The sequence below is a fragment of the Anser anser genome (assembly GCF_964211835.1).
Source record: "Anser anser genome assembly, chromosome: Z".
In the NCBI taxonomy this organism is placed as follows: domain Eukaryota; kingdom Metazoa; phylum Chordata; class Aves; order Anseriformes; family Anatidae; genus Anser; species Anser anser.
The window spans coordinates 37,506,232-37,528,869 of record NC_139723.1 but is presented as its reverse complement, the minus strand read 5'-3'; the positions used below and the strand labels follow the sequence as shown (position 1 = coordinate 37,528,869).

Genomic DNA, 22,638 nt, shown 5'->3' with positions numbered 1-22,638 from the left:
TGTATTTTATTTATTTTATTTTATTTTTATGTTATTTTATTTTTATTTTATTTTATTTTTATTTTATATTATTTTATTTTATTTTTATTTATTTTATATTATTTGTTTTATTGTTTCATTTTATTTCACTTTATTTACATCACATTATTTTATATTATTTTTATATATGTATATATATATATATGTTTTCATACTTCTCTTCTAAGCTCCTTTTGCCCGCACCACGTAGCCATTCAGGGAAGCCCAGCCCTTCCCACCCCACCCTTCCCACCCCAACCCCAGTCAGCAGAGGAGTGATTAAGTGAGGAGGCGAGCAAAACCTTTAAACACACATCTAACATCAGCATGAGCTGCAGAAGCAACAGGTAAACAGCTCCCTTTATAAGCCGGATCTCTTATCATAACTTCTACTGCTTTACCTACTGTTGGTGGTGTCTAAGGTGACTAATATGCCTTAGGGGAAAGCAGAGCACTCTACAGTGGAGAGGAAAGCCATCTGTGCTGTTAAGGGCAAGCTATGAAGTTGCAAGAATTCCTCCTAAAAGTTAGATGTTTAAAATGAGAAGGAAAACAAACAAAAATCACATGTTTGGGCTCCAAATAAAAAACACATTTAGACTCCACAGAAGCCAAATGCATCTGGGGTTTGCACTCTGCTGTCTTCAATAGCTGCTTGAAACCTATACGGCATGGGTATGTATTTTCGGCTACCTCCAAACACTATTTTTGATTAGCTGTTTGATTTTATGGGAAACAAGTTACCACAAAATGGTCCTTTTATGGCAACTGAGCCAACTTACAGTGAACAAAATCAGAAAAGCTTTGGAAAAAAAAAAAAAAAAGTGACATTTACCTCAACCGTTTAAGAAGAGAGGAGTTTTTCAGAGTCTGCAAACCAGTATTTGTCAGATAATTAGATTAACTTTAAAATCCATTTTAACTGATGCTTTGTTTCCCAAGTAAATAACCATGCTAATTTACATTGTAATTAGTTAATAGGCCCAATACTGCAAATTTTCCACATCCCAAACCCTCTTTATAACTGTTTAGTAAATACTGTAAGATACAGCTTATAAACTCCTATAAAAATACTACTTCTAATTGTGTTTAAAAAAAAATGAATAAATACAGAAGATAAAGAAATACACTGAGAAAATATTTACTTAAAGTGCATACAGTTATGTCACAAAAGATTTTAAAGGAAAACCACCAGGAATAGGGAAAAAAGATATGTGTGTGCACATTTTTAAATTGTGAATTGTAGTAACTGTTTTCAGTCTGCTGAAGTTTGTCCCTTTGGACCAAATTCTGCTTCTCTTATTCACATATACAGTCTTGCTAAAAAGATGAACTACTTTTGTCAGTAAGGTAGGCAGAATTTGGCCCTTTCAACACAAGCGGCAGGGGGTAAAGAGACTGTAAGAAGCCAATTGAGAAAGACTTTAATATATTTGACTTTATCACCAGTCAAAAAAAAAAAAAAAAAAAAAAGGAACTTTTCAAATCAGGCTCTAAATATGAATACAAGGCAAGCTAAAGTCAACGTTTAGAGCTGCAACAAATTTCTGTAGCTCCTTTTATGTCTACTTTTTATCGTTTCAATAGTTAAAGTAAAAATATAGGGGGAAGTTCCCTATGTTTAACTTTGGGGAAAGTGCACTATAAAACAGAGCCCCTACTGGTGTTCATTAGTTCTAACAAAGAGTCTGGTCATAGGTTAATACTGGTAGACGGTATTGTAGCCCAACACATGCTAACTGTCGTCACTGTGAAACCAGTGCAGAGAAGTCTGAAAGAACAAGAATTAAAAGAATAAAACAATGATTTCATACTGCACTTACGTTGCAGAGAATAATATTGTATCCACATGTACCATACAAAAGACATTTTATTTTGTTAATCAAAAAGCTACCAAAACTCTTTGCAAAATAGTTTTTTGTTTTACAGAATATATTACATGCTGGCTAGAATTAACTCTGCATTTGTAAAATTAGACAAAATACTACCTTCAAACTCAGTACAGAACAATTCGAAAAGATACATTTAGTTTCCTCCAGCAGATCCCTAAAACTCCACTTCGTATCTGAAAGATCCAGGCGTGCTGGCATTCTGAGAGACCCATGGAGGATCACAAATACATTAAATAGAGAATGTGTTGATTTGTAAAGTAGAACAATGATCCAGACCATCTCACTAACATGAGAAAAAAAATTGCAGAAAATGAGGTAAAGCATATGTACTCGTCAGTCCTTCCTTATTAAGATAAATCAGCCTAATTCTGTTGAAATCAATGAAGATTTGGCAATTTCCTCTCTTTCAGTCCTCCATGGCAGTAAACTTGCAGAATTGCACTGTCAGTCTCTTTGGGACTGGCAGGGCAACAGCCCCCTCAGGCCCCACCAGAGGCTGAGGAGTCCTTTCCTCAGTGTGCCACAATCATTCATGATAGGAACCCAACCACTGGTGACATCACGTAGGCACCTCGAGCCAACTTTTGGAAACACGAGTATTTTTCTTCATCTTTCACACAGTGGCTTTATTTGAATCTGTGCTGTAGTTACTCTCTTACCTTTATCTGAATCATGTTAGCAAGGGCAGAATTTTCCCCCAGCTCGTACTGAATCTGTTTCAGTGATTTAATTCTAGGGATTAAGATAAGTATGGGCAAATCATACTTGAAATGTCAGCTCCTAGAAGTACTGACACCACCATCAGTCAGAGACTTTCTTTGGTTTGTTTTGTTTCTTTATTTAATCATCTAACTGTAAAAGCTATCAAGCTTATACATACAAAAGTGATTTAAAATTACCTCAGCTTTACAATAAATACAGGATTGCCTCAAGTAATTGTTACCAAAAAATCCCCAAACCTTTAATCCTCTTCACAGGGAAATAGTTGTTAATTATTTGTGCATATGCTTTATATATATGTGATTGATGATATCATTGATTTTTTTTTTAAATCTTGGAGTACATTTGTTTCAAATTTTTGCAACTTAACAAAATATGCTAGATCAATGGGAAAAAAAAAAACTATTCTGTTTTGAATGGTGCTTACTACCTTAAGGCCACATATCGTATGACCATTCAGATTAGAAACAGAAACTCACATCTTCCTGTTTCTAGGGTGCTTTTCAAGTGTTATCTCAGTATAAATAAACTTATGACAAATGCAGATTGAACTAATTTTTTTATTTATTTTTTTTTAGCTGCAGGAGTTATGTGAATCAATGCAATTTTTCTCCACTTAAGCGTAAATGAAATGTGTTTTGTTTTGTTTTGTTTTTTTCTTTTCCATTTTAGAAAATATTGTACTGTGTATCCCTTGAACTGAACAGTGGATTTCCATTGCCTGTTAGCTCATGGACTCTGAATGTTTAGTTTGTAATTCTATACTGCTATTTACATGCTCAAAATGAAGGGTTTATTTAAAATGTATGTATTTAAAACCACTTCAAACAACTTCTCTTCAGCAGATCTTCCTTCAGAGCAAATCTCACAGTTGTATCTCAACTCAATGCTATGATCAGACGACCTATGGAGTAAGACGTGTGTTGAACTGTTGTGAGCTTAATACCTTTTCCAGTTTAGAGCGCAAAAACTTTGAAAGTGCAAAGCTAAGCTCATAGCAGTTCACTGCTATTATGTTGCTCCACCAATTCATATGATCCTACTGAGTTTAGGTAATTCAGCAAAATTTACTCTAAGTCACAGTCATTACGCTGTGAGTTATTTCAAAAAGTCATATTGTAAAATTGATCCAGATCTTTGTGGGTGGTACATATGAGTTAAAAATACACTTACAACTCACTATTTGTATAGAATGTTTGGCAGAGTTGTCATTCAACCAGAATAGACTTTCACAATTCCTTATATTGTCTCCTTTCCCTTCGTTTTTTTTTTTTTTCTCAGAAAAGCTGTTGCTTGGCACTGACATTTTGATGGATAGCTCAGTCTGCAGTGAGAAGGGTGCCAAAGTATTCAAGTTGAAACCACTTTAAAAAGAAAGAAAAAAAAAACTTTAAAAAATATACCAAGGCACTTTCTATGAACCTGAGTCCCATACAACTTCCACAGCTAAAATGTCCCACAAAGAGCATCCATGAATCTCTAAACTGGGAATCATCTGTCATGCAAATATATTACTTGATCAGTAATGGGGCTAATTTAGAGTGATCAACAAATAGTTCCCATTTTTGGAACATCTTAAAAGAATAGGGCTTCAAATTTGAAAGCTTCAGGTCAACAGTTGGAGAAAACTATTACTGAACTATTACTATACTATTAATTTGGGAAGAAGCTTTTCTATAGGAGGCTGAAATCAGACCTCTCCCTCCTGAACATTAAAAAAAAAAATAAGCCAATACAAGAAATAACAACATATTACGGTATTAATATTTAATATCTTTAAATATGTTAAGAAAAAAAAGAATACAGATTACCTCCTCCAAATTTAAACCTATGCTTGTGAGTACTGAACAGTTTAGTAAAGTTTCTTTTGTACATAAAAGATGTCAAAGCTCTGCTTGATTTATTTCAATATAAAAAGGAAATCCATCAACTTTCTGAGCTTTTCTTCAAATTCAAACAACTTATGAAGAAAATGTTTTTGCAGAATTTTCAAGATCGTGAAAAGAACATTCTTGTGAGTTTCTTCCTGATTAAAAAGATAGCAAGGGACAGCTTAATTTGCATTTAAGTAGATAGCTGAGAATTGTGAACAAATAAACAGTCAAAGATATATCTCTCATCAGAGAGTAGGTGAAAATAGCCATTCAGGACCTTGTGTGGCTTTGGGAATCTCATAAAAACCATTTCCCTTGTCAGTAAAAGCACACTTAGTTTGATTCTGAAACAATTTTTTTGTTTTAAAGAGTTAGGTGGAAGATGATAGAAAATGCAACATGGGCATAATAATAAAAAAAAATAGAAGCAGTAACAGTTTAATTTATCTATCCTTTATACCTCCGTCCTTCATAATTTCCAAACTCAAAATCATTCTAAGGGTATATTTGATACGGACGCTAGTTTTTAAGAGCTCTCGAGGTTGCCTTTTGAATCAGATCTTCAGTAAGAATTAAGGTTCCAACACTTCCATGATTTTTATGCATGCCTGAATTTAAATGAAAATTACTTTCAAGGCCAGTGCCTGGAAGCTTAAAGTTGTTGTATTATAGGTGCTCTTGCAGTCTTGTTCCAGTCTTTATAAAACGCTGCCTGTATTCAACACCATGTACAATTTACCATTGAAAGCAGGGTATTGCTTTCACTAACATAGTGCATAAAAGAAATGCAATAGCACAGACTACTTATGGAGAATATGTTCACAGGAGTCATTAACACTCTGCATGGTTCTTCTTGACAAATACATTTAAATATAATACAAGAAGGGTATCTTAAAATAAGCAAGTATAAAATACTGTTTACAGTTTTAGCATTATTTGTTAATGCATATAATACCTGGAAATATTAGCTAATAGGACAGAGTAGATTAATTGCATTATCATTTATTTATAAAGAGAAAAATTCTTAGCTCTTCTTTCGTTCTTCCTGTTCTGCCAGAGCAGTAAAAATAGAGAATAGCTTGAGAGCCATTCATTCTCATAGTGGAAGGAAGTCTCTCTTTGAAATAAATGTTGAAACTGAAAACTCTGCCAAGCTGTAAGAGCAAGTTAGAACATCAAAGAAATTTTGAATGATCAAAAATGGCAGAAAATCTGCTTCCTGCAGGAAAATTATCCCATAAGGGACCATAGTGTTCATTTTTAAAGAATTTGTAGCCCCTCCTAATTTATGTCAGAAACAAAGGAACTTGACTAGGCTACTTCATCCTCTCCCTACCTGCATGTCCCACATAAAAAGGAGGTGGGAGCTGCTGAATACAAACTGTACAATGAAGGAAAGTGTATGGCAGGATCTATAGACATCTGCAGCTGAGTTTCAAATTCTGTGGCAAGAATGGGAATGTTAATATACAAGAGAAGAATATGAAAAGCAGCATAGGCAAACCCTGTATAATATGAAATATGGCTCCAAGAAAAGTTTAAAAAACTGAATGTGTTTTAGATACTCTGGGAATTAAATTGCTCTGTGGTCTTCAGCATATCACTGTAGAAGAATTACTATTTTTATTATGTAACAAAACATTTTACGGTATTAACTCTAGCAGAGAAAAAGAAGACAACAGTCAGGGGAATTGATCCAGGATGAGGAGAAGCCAGTATAGAGGTGATTGAAAGCTGACTAAGATAACAGAGTCAAAGAAAACAGAAGTGGGTAAAGAGAAGATAATGAGATGCTGCTTCAAAAGCTGCAAGTAAATCAAAGGAAGTGCTCCATACAACGTTTCATCTCCTTACTGTTTTGCAAGGTGAGACATATAAATAGCCTTGTTTTCTGAAAGCTGTGTTTCTTCTGTATAGATTTAAAGCAAGCATGCAATAGCATAGATGAACAAAGATAATCACTGATTTCTAGACGTCCTTCTTCAACGTGCCACCTAGCTGCAAGCACTGAAGAGATCATGAAGCTTATAGAAATTAAGTTAACTAGCCTCCAGGTCATTATTCATTTAAGTGACATTGCAGATATCCTATTTGCACTTTCCCCTGCCACAGGAGAGAAAGACTTCATTATATATACCAGATAAAAAACAAACATTGTAGAAATTATTTATTTTTTCCTATCTAAAGGATTTATTCATAAGAACTGCTATGTGGTAGCCTGCTGAACAGGCTGCCTTGCTCTTTTAGCCTCTGTAACTGGGAAACCCATTAAGATCACATGAGTTGTCAAAGCATATGGTATGTTACATACTGTATGAGTACTGTCCACAGGCACTTGCTTTGAAGGCAGGCCAATGGCAAACAGTGGCACCAGGAGACTAGCTAAAGTATAGAGAAATCATGGTGACAGAACATAAAACACAAGTTGTGCAGGACCCCTGTTAAACAGGTAAAAACCCAAGGGTACATGGCTAAAGGGTTTCCAAGCTACTCTCTAGTGGGGTTTTGCTTGTATTGAAGTGGGGGAAAAAATTGACATAATAAGAGATGTTTTTAGTTTTACTCATCAGCTCCTATCTGCTCCTCCCTCTCCGTCTTACTACACTGGGACAGATAAGAATAAAAGCAAAGAAGCTGATGTACTTCAATGAGGTTGGTCAGTAGAAATAAACAAATTGTCAAGCTGCAAAACGCTCATCATGAGCCAAAGCCAGGAAGCATCAGTCAACAAAAAGCTCAAAGATTTCCATTGTAGAGGGTCATTAGTTCCTGTTTGCAGAGCACCCTGAAGATGAGAAGTGCATTATGTCACCATTACCTGAAAGGCTGTGTTGCCTGGTAAAAACTAAACTGCATTGTAGTTAGCAAGGCTGGTGTCAATGTGACTTTGTCAGAGATAACGTCTTAACCCCAGAATGTATATTTTTCTTTATATTTATTTCTGGTTTTCATTTCATTGCTGCTCATTGTTGCATTACGTCTGGGTTTGGATTCTCAGTTGCATATCACTGACAACTTCTCAACTGATCCAGCTGCACACTTTTTCAATGAAATATTGTCATCCCTATGTGCAGATGTTTAGGGTCCAGCTTTCCCTTCATGAGGGATGTCCCCCAGGACAGCTCTTCCTCCATGGAAGACTTTTTGTGAGCATCCATGAAGTGAAAATAAGTTTATTCCTACAGCAACGATAATTCTGACCCACAGAGAGACCTAATTTTCATACAGTATTTCCGTGCTTTGTTTCCTTACTGTAAGGCTTCCTACACAAGAAACAGTCATAACGCCAGTGTCTATCTGACAGTTGCTTATCTAATCAATCAGGAGATATGAAACCTCAGTTATGGAAAACACGTGCTCTCCAAGTGATTAGTTCCAGCGTTAAACTATCATAACTGTTACAAAGCCTATTTTTTCCTTAGGTCTGATATTATTTTTTTAAACTATTACTTCATTAGTTTAAGACAAGAAGAAAATTTGTTTCCTTTTTTTCTTTTCAACAGCAGCCTGTCAGGCACTGCTCTTCAAGGTTTTGTGTGCTTTAGACCCAACACATTTTTTCAGTCTTTTCCCACTGGACATGTTTCTAGACTCATGTTTTCTAGACTTCTTCTTGCCATTGTTGCTCTTCCCCGGACTCTCTCAAACTGGCCCACATTTTTCTGGAAATACAATTAGCCAAAACAGCTTCTAGCTGGAGCCCTTCCATTTCTCAGTAAGTGAGAACAAATATTACTCAGTGGATTTTGAAAGCGTTAGTCTAGTCTGTAATGCCTCTAGGGATGTTTTGGACTCCCCTTCATGTCTGAAATCAGAATATGAGTTTTCTGTTTGTAGAGTAAGTGCTAATGAAGTCTTGGGATTACAGACAAATTAGGTTGTTTTTTTGTTTGTTTGTTTGTTTTTGTCTTTTTTTCGTTTTGTTTGGTTTGCAACAAGATGCTAACTCACTTAGGTATCTTACCATCAGAAGCAGAGATATAGAAATAAAAATTAGACAGAACTACAGCTGCTGATTGAAAAACACAGGACCCTTGCAAGTGCAGGTGTGAAGTGTGACTTGAAACCTGTTTAACCTGTTGTACAAAGTTGTTCATAAATAGGATATTGCTTTAAATGGAGAGTAATATTTTTTAAATATAACTGTTGTGCCTGTGCTCTTTTTTTTTAGATATGCATTATAATTTGTCTTCCTGCAGTTACCTAGAAAAGCTGGCTATTTATACAATACAGGTGAGATAATGCTGTTTTCTTTTTGCCTCAGGCAAACTGTGTTTGATATCTGCACATTGGTGACAAAGCAGCACCTCTAGTTTTCTTCATAATGTAGTGAGATTTCTTTGTACATTACTTATGTTTTTAACCCTCATTCATCAGTCTGCAGATACTGGCAGAAATACTTTCTTTGATTTTTACAAATAAAGATATCTCTTCTGGAAAAGTTTTCCAAATGTTACAATGGGCCAGATAAATCACTTTTTGCAAAGCAATGAAGAATCTGGGAGAGGGTGATCAGGGAGTGTCTATAATACAACCTATGAGTTAACAAAATTCAATTTACTGAAGACTGGAGTTGAGTGCATTGCTGAGGAAGTTTGGTTAGATAGCTTCCTTCTTTGTAGCCAAGTGTACCTGCATAAATGGCCTCTTACACCTTCAACTACAGCTATGGGGGTTGTGAACACAACAAGTTACATGGGTAGGACTCTTACCATTTAATCAAAATCTTAAATTCATTTTTAAACCAAAGCTTCGTTAGGAAAATAAAATAAAATAAATAAAATAAAATAAAACAACAACAACAACAACAACAAAACAAGTTCAGGCTTAGTTTAGTGCTAGCAAATAGAAGGGAAATATGGTTGTTTATGGTTCATATGCAACCAAGTAGCTATCACTGATGTTTCACAGTCTATCTAAAGGCTTAATTGATAACTCTTTTCCACTTTATATTTATACAAGGCTAGATTGATTTTTTTTTCCTTTTTTTACCTCAAGCCATGAAGTTTAGATCCTGTATGCTTCAACAACCAAGAAACATGCATGTCCTTATATTCTAGGAGGATCATATAGTTTATATACTCCTTTAGACTTCTGTGCATGAGAAACAAAAAACAAACAAAAAAAACCAACAAGAGATGAAGGCACAGCAAAAGCAAACAGGGATATGGTTTGATTGCAGGAAATTATGTGGAAATTGGCCAAATAAGCAAGCTCTTCCTCTAACTGTCCCTCCTGACCTATGAAATGGCCATCTCAGTAGTGGAAATACGCCAAATGAGCAAGTTGTTCCTCCTGTTCTCCCTTTTGGCCTATGAAAAAAAACTAGTGAGAAGGACCATTGCCTCTTAAAAAAAAAAAATTCTTAGAGGGCAAAGTCTTCCTCCCCTTTTCTGCACTGCAAACAATTTTGTTGCAAACTGTTCAGTCCCTAGCACATAGGAGAGCAGCTGCATTTGTTGAACCAGCATGAATGTGCAGTTCAGATCTGGCTGGCAGTGGAGTGTCATTTTGCCCATATTAACACATCATAATTTTTCCCTACTAACTTTTCTTCAGTTTTTTCTTCTTTGCCAGTATGCAAAATCAAATGTCTCTTCTGTTAAGAACTGTGATTCATAAATACAAGCAAAGCTAATGAATGAATGAGGAGACAACTTAAAATGGAGAGAGAGAGAGAGAGAGAGAGAGAGAGAGGGCATCATTTTCCCTTTAATGGTTTGAAAATTGTAAGGCCACCAAAGTGGCCTTGAATCCCACCAAAGTTTTGATCCTGGTCTCAGAAACTATAAAGCATGCAATTTTAAGGTAGTTAAGGTATCATGTCAAACTTCTGCAAACTGTCTTCTAAAGCAGAGTTTCATTTAAAGGAGAAACACCCATTAAATGATTGATCATTCCACATGAATCCCTCTTTCATCTTTTAAATGACTGATTTAAAATCCATAGCATATATCAGTAGCTTGCATAATTTGACTTCCTAACATCCATCAGTAGTTTATATTGTTTAAGAACAAATGCTGTCATTGTTTTAGACAAATAAATTTGGCAATCATAGTACTCCAGCAACAGATATTAAAGCTCTAGGGATTTGGGGGCTTTATCTTAAATCAAGATGATGATGATTTTGATAATAATAATAAAAATTCTGTTTTTCTGAGTATTCAAACATGAGTTGTCTGCTTTAATAGTTCACTGGACAGTCATATTTTAATGAAACTGCTCAATTTCTGTTCCTCAGAACTTTAGGTTGAAGTTGAACAAAGGTGATCATGATACCTTTATTACCCTTTCATTTTCTGTTTGATCTCTTCAATAGATTTTTTTACAAATCTATTTAATTAAGAGAATGAATGTATTTCTATAGTTTCAGAAATAAAGAAGCAAGCAAACGGTGATTGTAAGAAAAAACCTGCTACATTATATCAAATATTTTAATCAATGCAAATCATAGAGGATATATATAATGAAGATCAGAAAAAATATTAAAGAAGCAAACTGCTGTCACTTTAAAAAAGGTTGCTACATTCAAGTTTCATGGAGAGATTAATGCATTTTCAACTTAGTAAAAAAAAATAAAGTTTTATTAAAAAGTGCTTATTTTATATATAAACAGGTTTCATAGAAAAACTTGAACTCACTTTTTTTCTAATTTTATGCACACTGAAAATTAATTGTTTATCCTTTTTTAGTGGTTAGGTAGTTGCTATGTTTTTTAAGCAGGATTGTTACATTCAGAAAAATGTACAGCTGAAACTTTTAGACATCTTTTCACATCTTTTTAAGATGAAAGTATTTTGCTCTCCTCTTTTAAGTTTGTGATGAAAATAATATTCCTGCACTGCACAGATCTTTTTTTAAAGAGGTTTGATACCTAGAATATATAGCTTTAACTGCCGAAAAAAAGCATCTATATGAAGCAATATTTTAATAATACAATCAGAAAAGCAGTATTATAGTCAATTCAGAGGACACAGTGGATAAAATGACTGGGAATTGTTAAACTCTGCTAGAGGGAGCTCTACAGCTACATATTTGCTCAGACAAGTGAACATTACAAGAATTTCTCAATCTACCTACACAAAATTACAATATAATAACACAAACTAGGGAACTGCATATGTATGTCCTCCCAAGCACAACATCTAGGTTACTGATATTCTGTAAAACATTAGTTTTTTGCTTTGAACATTATTTTTGTAATCAAACTAGAGCAATATCTTAAAATGGTAGTTCTGTTATGGATGCAAGAGCATAAATACGATTATACAATGAGGAATAAACTTTATTTTGAAACCTAAACGTAGGTAAAGAACATGCTCTTGTGCCAGAAAGGTAGTGAAAAGTCTGAACCTGTGTTAGGAATTAACATCCAGTATGTTTAGAACACAGCCAGACAAAACATATAAGCTGTGGAGAAGTTGCAATTTCTACCCATGTGCTTTAAGCTGATCAGCAGTTCCACTCCTTTTCTCAGTTAGGCCCATACAGTCAATTTACCTCACTTCACTTGATCTGCTCATTCCTCAGTAGCTATGTCTACTTTATAAACCACTGTTGGATTTACTGCCTCCATATGCTCCCATGAATGCAGCTCATGTAGACCTCTCAAGAGTCAGCTTTACATTAGCTTGTTCTGGAATTGGTAGTAGTCAAGACAGCACAAAATTCCCTTTTCTGAAATGGTGCAAGTGCAAAAGGTGTGTGGAGCAAGAAAATACTCTGGCATTTTACCTGTGCAAAATTTTCTAGCTACAGCTATGTTGCTAACAGAACTGAAACCTACTAGTTTAGGGCAGTCTCAGAGACTACACTGAAACACTATATACAGAGATGGCCTCTAAATGAAGGAAAGTTAAAAGTTAATAATTGTGCGGTAAGATTTTTTTTTTAATTATTATTATTAATGGTTTGCTTTAATAAAATAAAATATTTATTAGATATTGCAGAGACAGAGTCTATCTCATTGCTGTCTTTTAGCTGTATGTCCCTTGAGAATACATCTTACTGAGCAGAAGACAGAGTACAATGTTAAAAGACAGGGAAGAAAAAGCTGGCTGTTAGGAGATATTAACAACATACTTCAATTTACTATGCTATGCTTACAAGAAAGCTTTAGCATTAAGACTTTGTAAAATACAATGTAGCAAATGGTTCTGGGAGCTTATTGCCATGAATAAAATAGCATATAAGCAGTTTTAAAGTAAATAAAGGTACGGTATGATTGAAATCTCCCCTCTTTGCCTAAAATGGGGGAATAAAGGAAATAAAGATATTTGGTCTTGAGCTTGTTTAAAGAGAGTATTTTTGCAAATAATTTGTTGTTAAAAATCACAGAAAGAGATCAAAATAACCAACTAAAACAATGGCCTCTTGATTTTAAGCATCTTAACAGATGGTTTCCATTAAACTTCTATTGCTTCTTCAAGAAGAATTGCTTTAAAGTCTATTACAGTTTTATTATTATTATTATTTTGAGAACGTACCTACAGTATTTTAGATGTATAATATAAGGATAAAACTATGCCAAAAATCTGACAGAAGCATTTCTAACAGGCTTAAATTCTACTCTTTTTCTTTTTTTTTTTAGCTTCTGATTCAGGTCACATTTTCATTTACTTTCTGCTGCTGTTGGAATTGATGAACAATTCTGTTCAACAGGAGATTCTTTCACCACAGTTTGGTTTCTTCTCAGTATTTCCTCATGCTTTTCTTCATCAGCAGCACATTTGAAGAAAAAGTACTTAAAAATATTTTGTTTCCTTGGCTTTAAAAAAGTACAGCTATTTAGGACTTGTATGAAGGCATTCAGCAATCCCTATGGAAATTTGTTGACATAGAATTTGGTACTAATCCCAGAGAAGAAACGTCTCATGACTTTAAAACTTTTGTAAGCATAGGAGCTAACTGTGCAATACACTTATCTTGTGTTATTTCAGAGAAAATACATTCCAAAATGACTAAGTGATAAAGGTCAGTATTGGTGCATTGTTTTCCAGGAAATATACCTTTTTTTTTTTTTTTTCCTAGAATAAACATTATGCAAATGAAGAGATACACAGACATTTGATAGATTTTGGTTTTCCCCATTTTGCTATGAGAGTGAAAGAATGATAACGAGGGCTTCCTAGTATTTCCTGAGTGAGATATATTCTATGAATTAGCTGGAATAAACTATGTATAAAATTCCTCAAGATATATTTAATAGCATGTTCTCTGCCTTCCTATGATTTTTCTTATCTTTCATGTTCACCATTAGTATACATTATGGTGATTTGTTATTCTCCTCAAGAGATTTTGTAGTCATAAGCCAATGAGTTATGCCTATCCACTTGGGCATTTTATTAACATATGACAGCTGTTGTGTTTTTTCAATTGCTCATAGAATTGCTAGGTACAATCTTTTTAGTACACCTCCTTCTCAGTTTGATAGCCAAAAAACAACCAGAAATAACTTCTAAAATTTCACCTTATGAGGCAGTAAACTATCAGTTTTAAATAAACAAACAGAACATAGTTCCACAGAGAACAAAATATTTACTACCCAAATAAATAAATAAATAAAAATAATTCACCTGACTTAACCCACATAGCCCACGTCGCAAAGGCAGGGACTGGGATAATGATGAACCACCCACTGTAGAAGAAGATTACGTTTGAGACCATCTAAGGAACCTGAAGGTGCACAGGTCCATGGGACCTGATAAGATGCATCCACAGATCCTGAGGGAACTGGTAGGTGTAGTTGCTAAGCCACCATCCATCACAGTTGAGAAGTTGTGGCAGTGCGGTGAATTTCCTAGTGACTGGAAGAGGGGAAACATAACCTCCATTAAAAAAAAGAAAACAAAAGGAAGACTGAGGGAGCTGCAGGCCAGTCAGCCTCACCTCTGTTCCTGGCAAGATCATGGAGCAGATCCTCCTGGAAACTAGGCTAAGTGATATGGAAAATAAGGAGGCGATTGGTGACAGACAACCTGGCTTTGCTAAGGGCAAATTGTGCCTGACAAATCTGGTGGCCTTCTATGACAGGGTTACAGCATTGTTGGATAGGGGGAGAGAAACTGACATAATCTACCTGGACTTGTGCAAAGCACTTGTCACTGTCCCCAGTGACATCTTTGTCTCTAAATCGGAGAGACATGAATTTGATGGATGGACCACTCAGTGTGTTAGGAGTTGGCTGAATGGTTGCACTTAAAGAGTCGCAGTCAATAGCTCGATGTCCAAGTGGAGATCATTAATGAGTGGTGTTGGTACTGGGAATGGCACTATTTAACATCTTTATCAGTGACATGGTCAGTGAAATTGATTGCACCTGCAGCAAGTTTCCTGATGACACCAATCAGCATTGTGCGATCGACATGCTGGAGGGAAGGGATGCCATCCAGAGGGACCTTGACTGGCTTGAGAGGTGGGCCTGTGTGAACCTCATAAAGTTCAACAAGGCCAAGTACAAGGTCTTGTATCAGGTCAATTCTAAGCACAAGTAGAGTCTGGTCAGAGAATGGATTGAGAGCAACCCTGAGGAGAAGGACCTGGGAGTATTGGTTGATGAGCTCAACGTGAGCTGAAAATGTGTGCTTGCAGCCCAGAAAGTCACCCATATCCTGGGCTGCATCAAAAGAAGCATGGCCAGCAGGTCGAGGGAGGTGATTCTCCCCCTCTGCTCTGCGCTCGTGAAACCCCACCTGGAGTACTGCATTCAGCTCTGGAGCCCCTAGCACAAGAAGGACACGGATGTATTAGAATAAGTCCAGAGAAGGGTCACAAAGATGGTCAAAGGGCTGGAGCAGATGGCCGACCAAGTTGGGGTTGTTCAGCCTGGAAAGAGAAGGCTTCAGGGAGACCTTAGAGTGTCTTTGCAGTATCTAAAGGGAGGCTACAGGAAAGCTGGGGAGGGAGCGTAGGGATAGGACAAGCAGTACTGTCTTTAAACTAAAAAAGGATAGATTTAGATTAGATGTTAGGAAGCTATTCTTCACTACGAGGGTGAAGATGGAACAGGTTGCCCAGAGAAGCTGTGGATGCCCTATTTCTAAAGTGTTTCAGTCCAGTCTGGTGGGACATTGAGCAATCTAGTCTAGTTGGCCCATGGCAGGGGTGTTTAAATTAGGTGATTTTTAAGGTCCCTTCAAATGAAAAAAATTAAAAAAAAAAATAAAATCATTCCATGATTCTATGATGGGTCTGTGGGCTTGTCTACATGCTTGTGTAGCATTCCAAGATTCCTAGGTGAGCAAGAGGAATGCAGAGAAAGACTCTTCACTCTTGGTAATCTCTCTGTATCTGCATTTCAAGACTATGGCCTGGACTGTCTTTGATCTCCCTGCCTTCGCATCATTAATGTATGGGTCCTTGTGACCTTTAGAAATTCCCCTACTCACTCACAGATGAAGATCCCATTCCTTTCTCTGAACTGAATGGTAGTATGCTATTTTTGTGATTTTGTGGATCTGTCTGGTCTAAATACCTTTCACAATTACTTACTAAAAGCTACAGAAAGTATTGTGTTTGGGGGTGTGTCATGGTGAAAGTATTCATAAATTCATTGTATTTTAAACTGTTCCTGGTATTCTTGTTTTGGCTGAACATGATCTAACATACGCTTCAAATATATGTCCAGAACAAAACTGGACATTTTGTTCACTCTGTCTTTCATGGCACAGATACAATAATTTGTTATCACTGAATCGGAAAATGGCAATTCACACAAGTATCTTTCTGTGTAATTAAGACATAAGCAACTAAGCAATATTGTTCCTGTCCCAGTTGGAATCCTTAGTTTGCACTCACAAAGATATAGACTTTGTGTGCCTCTCCTCAGACTGTGAACAAACACATGGTGTTCACTGCTGGATCTATATTGTTGATTAAATGAAAACATTTTAAAAAATCAACACCAGTCTACATCACCTCAAGATGAAAAATATTAGCATTCATTGTCATCAAACGAAAAGCAAAACTACTATATAACCCAGACCAACTTCAGTAAGATAAATTAAGATAATAAATTTCTAAGGTATATAAGGTAATAACTTAATTTCTAATTTAAGAATTCATTTTGAAACAAATGTGTAAAAAAGGCAAAATGCCCAAACCACATTTCTTTTACATAAGTTGACTTGGAAGGGACACTACAAGTGCCAGAATTCATGTATACATTAACATACGAAAGTGTCTGATCTAGGAGCATATTATAGGACAACTGTCCTTGTCATTTTCTGTTGAGATAACTGTGGTAAAATATGACTCAATATTAGTTCCCATCTGCTAACAGTGAATGGAAAGAATGATACGCTCATGGGAAGGTAGATACAAGACCTTCCAGAAATGGAATTTAGTTAATTGGATACTGAAGTATAGTATAGTCTATTTGACCCTAGTAAAATAAATACATAGATAAATAAAATGCTCAGAGGCCAACAGATATGCTCATAAACTTACTAGATGTCCAGGTATTTAGAATTATGGAACTGAGATGTGGGCATACAAATAATCTTGCTCATAGTCACATTCTTGAGCATTTGTATGTATTTGGTTTGGTAAAACTATTTTGGCTCTTTCTTTTAATAGTACCTCCTAATTTTTCTCACATGGATTTCCTAGGCCTTTGGAAAATCAGTGCTGGATCCAATAGCTCTTGAAGCTAATGAAATATTCTGCCATCTGCATGGCTATATATAAGTAAAATAATTTTACTGCTAGAGGGCTAATAACAGTTTTCATGGTGTTCAATTTACCTCCTATTTTTATTTCTAGCCATTACCAATCTGTTTTCCTAATTTAGTTCTTTGACTTCCTGATTCTTATATTAGTTTTGTTGTTGTTGTTGTTTCAACTAACGTTATAACATTTAAACATTATTTTAGACTTGATAGCTCCATAATTTTTCTTCTTTTTTTTCATATCCTTCCTTCCTTCCTTTTTCTTTCTTTCTCTTTCTTTTTCTTTCTTTCTTTTTCTTTCTTTCTTTCTTTCTTTCTTTTTCTTTCTTTCTTTCTTTCTTTCTTTCTTTCTTTCTTTCTTTCTTTCTTTCTTTCTTTCTTTCTCTTTCTTTCTTTCTTTCTTTCTTTCTTTCTTTCTTTCTTTCTTTCTTTCTTTCTTTTTCTTTCTTTCTTTCTTTCTCTTTCTTTTTCTTTCTTTCTTTTCCTTCCTTCCTTCCTTCCTTCCTTCCTTCCTTCCTTCCTTCCTTCCTTCCTTCCTTTCTTTCTTTCTTTCTTTCTTTCTTTCTTTCTTTCTTTCTTTCTTTCTTTCTTTCTTTCTTTCTCTTTCTTTCTTTCTTTTTTCTTTTTTTCTTTCTTTCTTTTTTTCTTTCTTTCTTTTTCTTCCTTTCTTTTCTTTCTTTCTTTTTCTTTCTTTTCTTCCTTCCTTCCTTCCTTCCTTCCTTCCTTCCTTCCTTCCTTTCTTTCTTTTTCTTTCTTTCTTTCTTTCTTTCTTTCTTTCTTTCTTTCTTTCTTTCTTTCTTTCTTTCTTTCTTTCTTTCTTTCTTTTTCTCTTTCTTTCTCTCTCTCTCTCTCTTTCTCTCTGTCTCTCTTTCTCTCTTTCTCTTCCTTCCTTCCTTCCTTCCTTCCTTCCTTCCTTCCTTCCTTCTTTCCTTCCTTCCTTCCTTCCTTCCTTCCTTCCTTCCTTCCCCCTTTCTCCCTTTCTCCCTTTCTTTTTCTTTTATTTCTTTATGCTTAAGGTTGTACATTTTTCATATGCATTATGCAAAATTCTGACATTTTCAAGAAGCACTCAGACGAGCTGAGTGACCCTAACTACTGAATGTAATACCACATAGTGGTGTTTTTAGTCCTGTTTTTTAAGTACCCCCTTATAGCACAAAATTATTTTTGTTGTTGTCATCGTTGTTGTTATCATTATTACTATTATTACTATAATACCTTTTTTCTCCAGACTGTATTGTGGAGACTCAGTGATAATGTGCGATCTGTAACAGGCTCCCCATGGAAATGGTCATGGCACTGAGCCTGCCAGAGTTCAAGAAGTGTTTGGACAATGCTCTCAAATATACAGTTTGATTTTTGGGTGGTCCTGTCTGGAGCCAGGAGTTGGACTCAATGATTTTTGTGGTTCCCTTCCAACTCAGGATATTCTATGATTCTATAAGCTATCATGATACCATTCATTGCTGTAATCCCACCCTAACCAATCACCTCTTTAAAAAAAAAAAAAATGTATTACAGCTGAATGTAATTCAACTTACTGAGACATATCTCTCCAGAAAAAAAAAAGTAAGTCCTCTCCAAATGCCATGTGCTCCAACATTTTATTTTCACATATACTTGTAAGATTGCATCTGCAGCTAGGTTTTCACACAGACCTTACACAATTGCTGTTTCGTATTGAATACATGCTTATCTATGTGTGATGTAAGCAGAGAGTGTATTACCCATGATAAAGAACGGTAAACATTTTGCAGTAATTCTGTTTCAAATGCTATTTTAATTGTTATGGTGCAATGTGCAATGGAGAGCAGAAGGTTGTTCTGACTACTTTCTAGGGAGTGCAAAGGAGAATGATGACATGGCTCAGCAGTCTTACTAAGATGCAGCTGAGGCATCCCTAGCAGTAGTAGGGGAACAGAAATAGAAGGCTAGAAATACATGGCGGAAAACATAAATGCAGAGGAAGACAAAAAGATGATGACAAGGAGAAGGTTTATAACTACTGTTACAGAGAGAGATGACCTGACTTCTCCAGCAAATACCTCACTTCTCAACAGAGGTTGGCTCATGAAAATAAATTCATATTATTTCTTCTCTGCTCTTGGTTATGTAACCCTGAGGTTGGGGAAACCAAAAAAGAGTTTCCAATTAAATTTAATGGGGGTTCAATTTACACGAACATCATGTAGTATTTCCAAAGAAGGTAACATAACGTAGTCTTAACAATGGTGGGTTTGGAGGCAGACATTTAGTGAGATTATTATATATGCTTTCCATAAAATGAGATTAGGTGAGATTATAGAATCATAGAATGGTTTGTGTTGGAAGGGACCTTAAAGACCATCTAATTTCAATCCCCCTGCCATGGGCAGGGACACCTCCCACCAGACCAGGTTGCTCAATGTCCCACCCAGACTGGACTGAAACACTTTAGGAATAGGGCATCCACAGCTTCTCTGGACAACCTGTTTCATCTTCACCCTCGTAGTGAAGAATAGCTTCCTAACATCTAATCTAAATCTATCCTTTTTTAGTTTAAAGACAGTACTGCTTGTCCTATCCCTACGCTCCCTCCCCAGCTTTCCTATAGCCTCCCTTTAGATACTGCAAAGACACTCTAAGGTCTCCCTGAAGCCTTCTCTTTCCAGGCTGAACAACCCCAACTTGGTCGGCCATCTGCTCCAGCCCTTTGACCATCTTTGTGACCCTTCTCTGGACTTATTCTAATACATCCGTGTCCTTCTTGTGCTAGGGGCTCCAGAGCTGAATGCAGTACTCCAGGTGGGGTTTCACGAGCGCAGAGCAGAGGGGGAGAATCACCTCCCTCGACCTGCTGGCCATGCTTCTTTTGATGCAGCCCAGGATATGGGTGACTTTCTGGGCTGCAAGCACACATTTCCAGCTCACGTTGAGCTCATCAACCAATACTCCCAGGTCCTTCTCCTCAGGGTTGCTCTCAGTCCATTCTCTGACCAGACTCTACTTGTGCTTAGAATTGACCTGATACAAGACCTTGTACTTGGCCTTGTTGAACTTTATGAGGTTCACACAGGCCCACCTCTCAAGCCAGTCAAGGTCCCTCTGGATGGCATCCCTTCCCTCTGAAGTGTCAACTACACCACTCAGCTTGGTGTCATCTGCAAACCTGTCTAGGGTGCACTCCATTCCACTGTTCAGTCACCAACAAAAATGTTAAACAGTGCTGGTCCTGGTATGTACCCGTGAGGAGCAATGCTCATCACTGGTCAGAAAAGTCAGTGTCCGTACTGCATGTGGATACACCTGCACACAAATGCAATGTCTGGTTCCTCTCCCTCAACTGATGAATGCATTGTTTAATTAAAAATAATGAGGATGTCTTGAGGTTTCCAGGAACAAAGGCCGGGAGAATATCAGGCAAGAAATTAAAACAGAACGCTGTAAGAAAGAAGAGTCACATGGAGATTTATCTTCTTTGGCAAAGGGTAGAGGGCTCCCTAGGCAGCATGAGGAAGGAATAAGGAAGAGAGGAAAACAAAAACAAACAAACAAAAAAAAAAAAACAGTCCTTGTAGAAAAAATTAGAGAAAATGTGTAATAACGACTGGGACAGGCAGACATAGAAGATGCCAAATAAATGAAAGGCAAGTACAACACACAGGAACCAGGATACACTCCAAAAGGAGAAAGGCACAACAACAAAGAAAGAAGATGGAAAACATGCTTAGTGGAAACCATCTTATGCAAGAGTAGAAATGCATGCAACCCTAGCTAATCCCATATGGAGAGGATTGGAGAATCCCTTAGTTTTGTACAAGAAAAGTTGTGTCAAAATACTGGGCCCTATTATCTCATTGTAGGCGTAGCAAAGATAGGACACTGATAATTTGTAACACAAATAAGAGACACATCAGGGATCAGAGGGCAAGGACTATATCTGTATTCTTTGTCAAGCCTGCCAGAATTTTCTTTGTAATGATAAAAATTTATGATAGTTGAATTGGATTTCCTTTTGTGAAAAACAAAATTTTTTAAAGCATTTCAGCTATACTGATTAGCATCTTAACAAAACACTGCAAGAACCCCACCTGGGGTTTTAAATTATGAAAACCCGTTCATAATTGCAGAAGTTTTCTTTCTGTGAAACTTTTTCTAACAGCCACTGTAATCCTCTCAGCTGAAAGCTCTAGGGCACAGTCCCCATTTGCAAGCACGCCTAATTACAGGCAGGACAACTCTGCTAGCTCTTCTGATGAATTTTTAAAAGGGTAACTTTTATTCTGCTTATTCTCATTCCCAGTGAACTTGCCTGTGTACATGCCCTGAACAAAAGAGATGAGACAACTACTGCTATCCTACCCAGTAAACTATAATGTGAAGCTGAGGAATGGACACAAACACTACTATTCTTTCACCATCACAAATTGTCTTACAAACTGGAGTAGAAGAGCCAGAAGATTATTCTATGTAGATAAACAAATAAATTAAAAGATTACTTCAAGATTGTTTCAAGATGGATTTGTCTCTATCATGATGTTATAACTGGTTTTGTTCAATCAGCATTAATGGCTAGAGTTTTCACATGTTTCTCATATATTTTTAGGTAGTGAATAAACATTAAACATTCATGCCATATAACGTAAAACATGAGACTAACAAGGACTTAGGGATTTTTGTCACCGTTGTTGTTTGTTTTCGTTTTCGTTTTTTTTTTTGTTTCTTTTCTCTTTCAGATTATGTGCTGTCATAGAAGAAATGTTTGGTAGCTAATTGGTTATTACAGAATTTATCCATGCAAAAAGAAATATAATCTTAAGCAAGTTTTCACCAGTTTTAACTACAAATAAAGTGGTATCTTGCTTTCTACCAGTAATTTCATTGATCAAAAGCAACTTGTGTGTTTGACGTATTTATCAGTTTGAAACTCCCCTGGTGCTTCTAGAGTCTCACCAAGAGACACTGTTGACCAAAACTCAAGCCAAGAAAATATTTGTCCTTTCTGAAGCCAGCCTTTTTCTTTACAAGCCAAAAGTCAAGTTTGAGTTTTAGTGAGTTTATCCAAGTATAACAAAAATTCCTCATCACGAAACACTCAACCAACCCCAAGAGTAGACAATTACTTGGAACTAGTCACTGACTGAGATGTTACAGATGTCATGGAAAAGAGAGCTTGTGTATTTTTTCTTGAACAGTAATGGCATAAGAAAGTCTTTACCAGAGTCTTTGTCACTGACACTCTAGTTATCTCCTGTGATACTTTAAGACATAGCTATGCTAAGTCTTGAAAAAGATGATTAGGTAGCATTGCACCTATAGCTGTGAGCACATCAGTTTAACAATGAATTAATAGACAGAAAAACAGTTCTTCAGAACTCTTTATAGCCAACATGGATTAGAAAATGGTCAAAATTATAACAAAGAACCCCTTACTCATAGTTAATTAGGGTGATTTCTAATCAGAGTTCATATAGAATATAGATTCTG

The 22,638-nt window shown here is 36.1% G+C and overlaps 1 long non-coding RNA gene across 1 annotated transcript; it reads left to right on the top strand.

Moving 5' to 3' along the window:
• The first annotated feature begins 5,964 nt into the window (after positions 1-5,964).
• LOC310888980 lies at positions 5,965-21,883 on the top strand. Its single transcript, XR_014576298.1, has 3 exons — positions 5,965-6,369; positions 8,676-8,737; positions 21,455-21,883. It is a non-coding gene; the product is annotated as an uncharacterized lncRNA (long non-coding RNA).
• Positions 21,884-22,638: the final 755 nt, after the last annotated feature.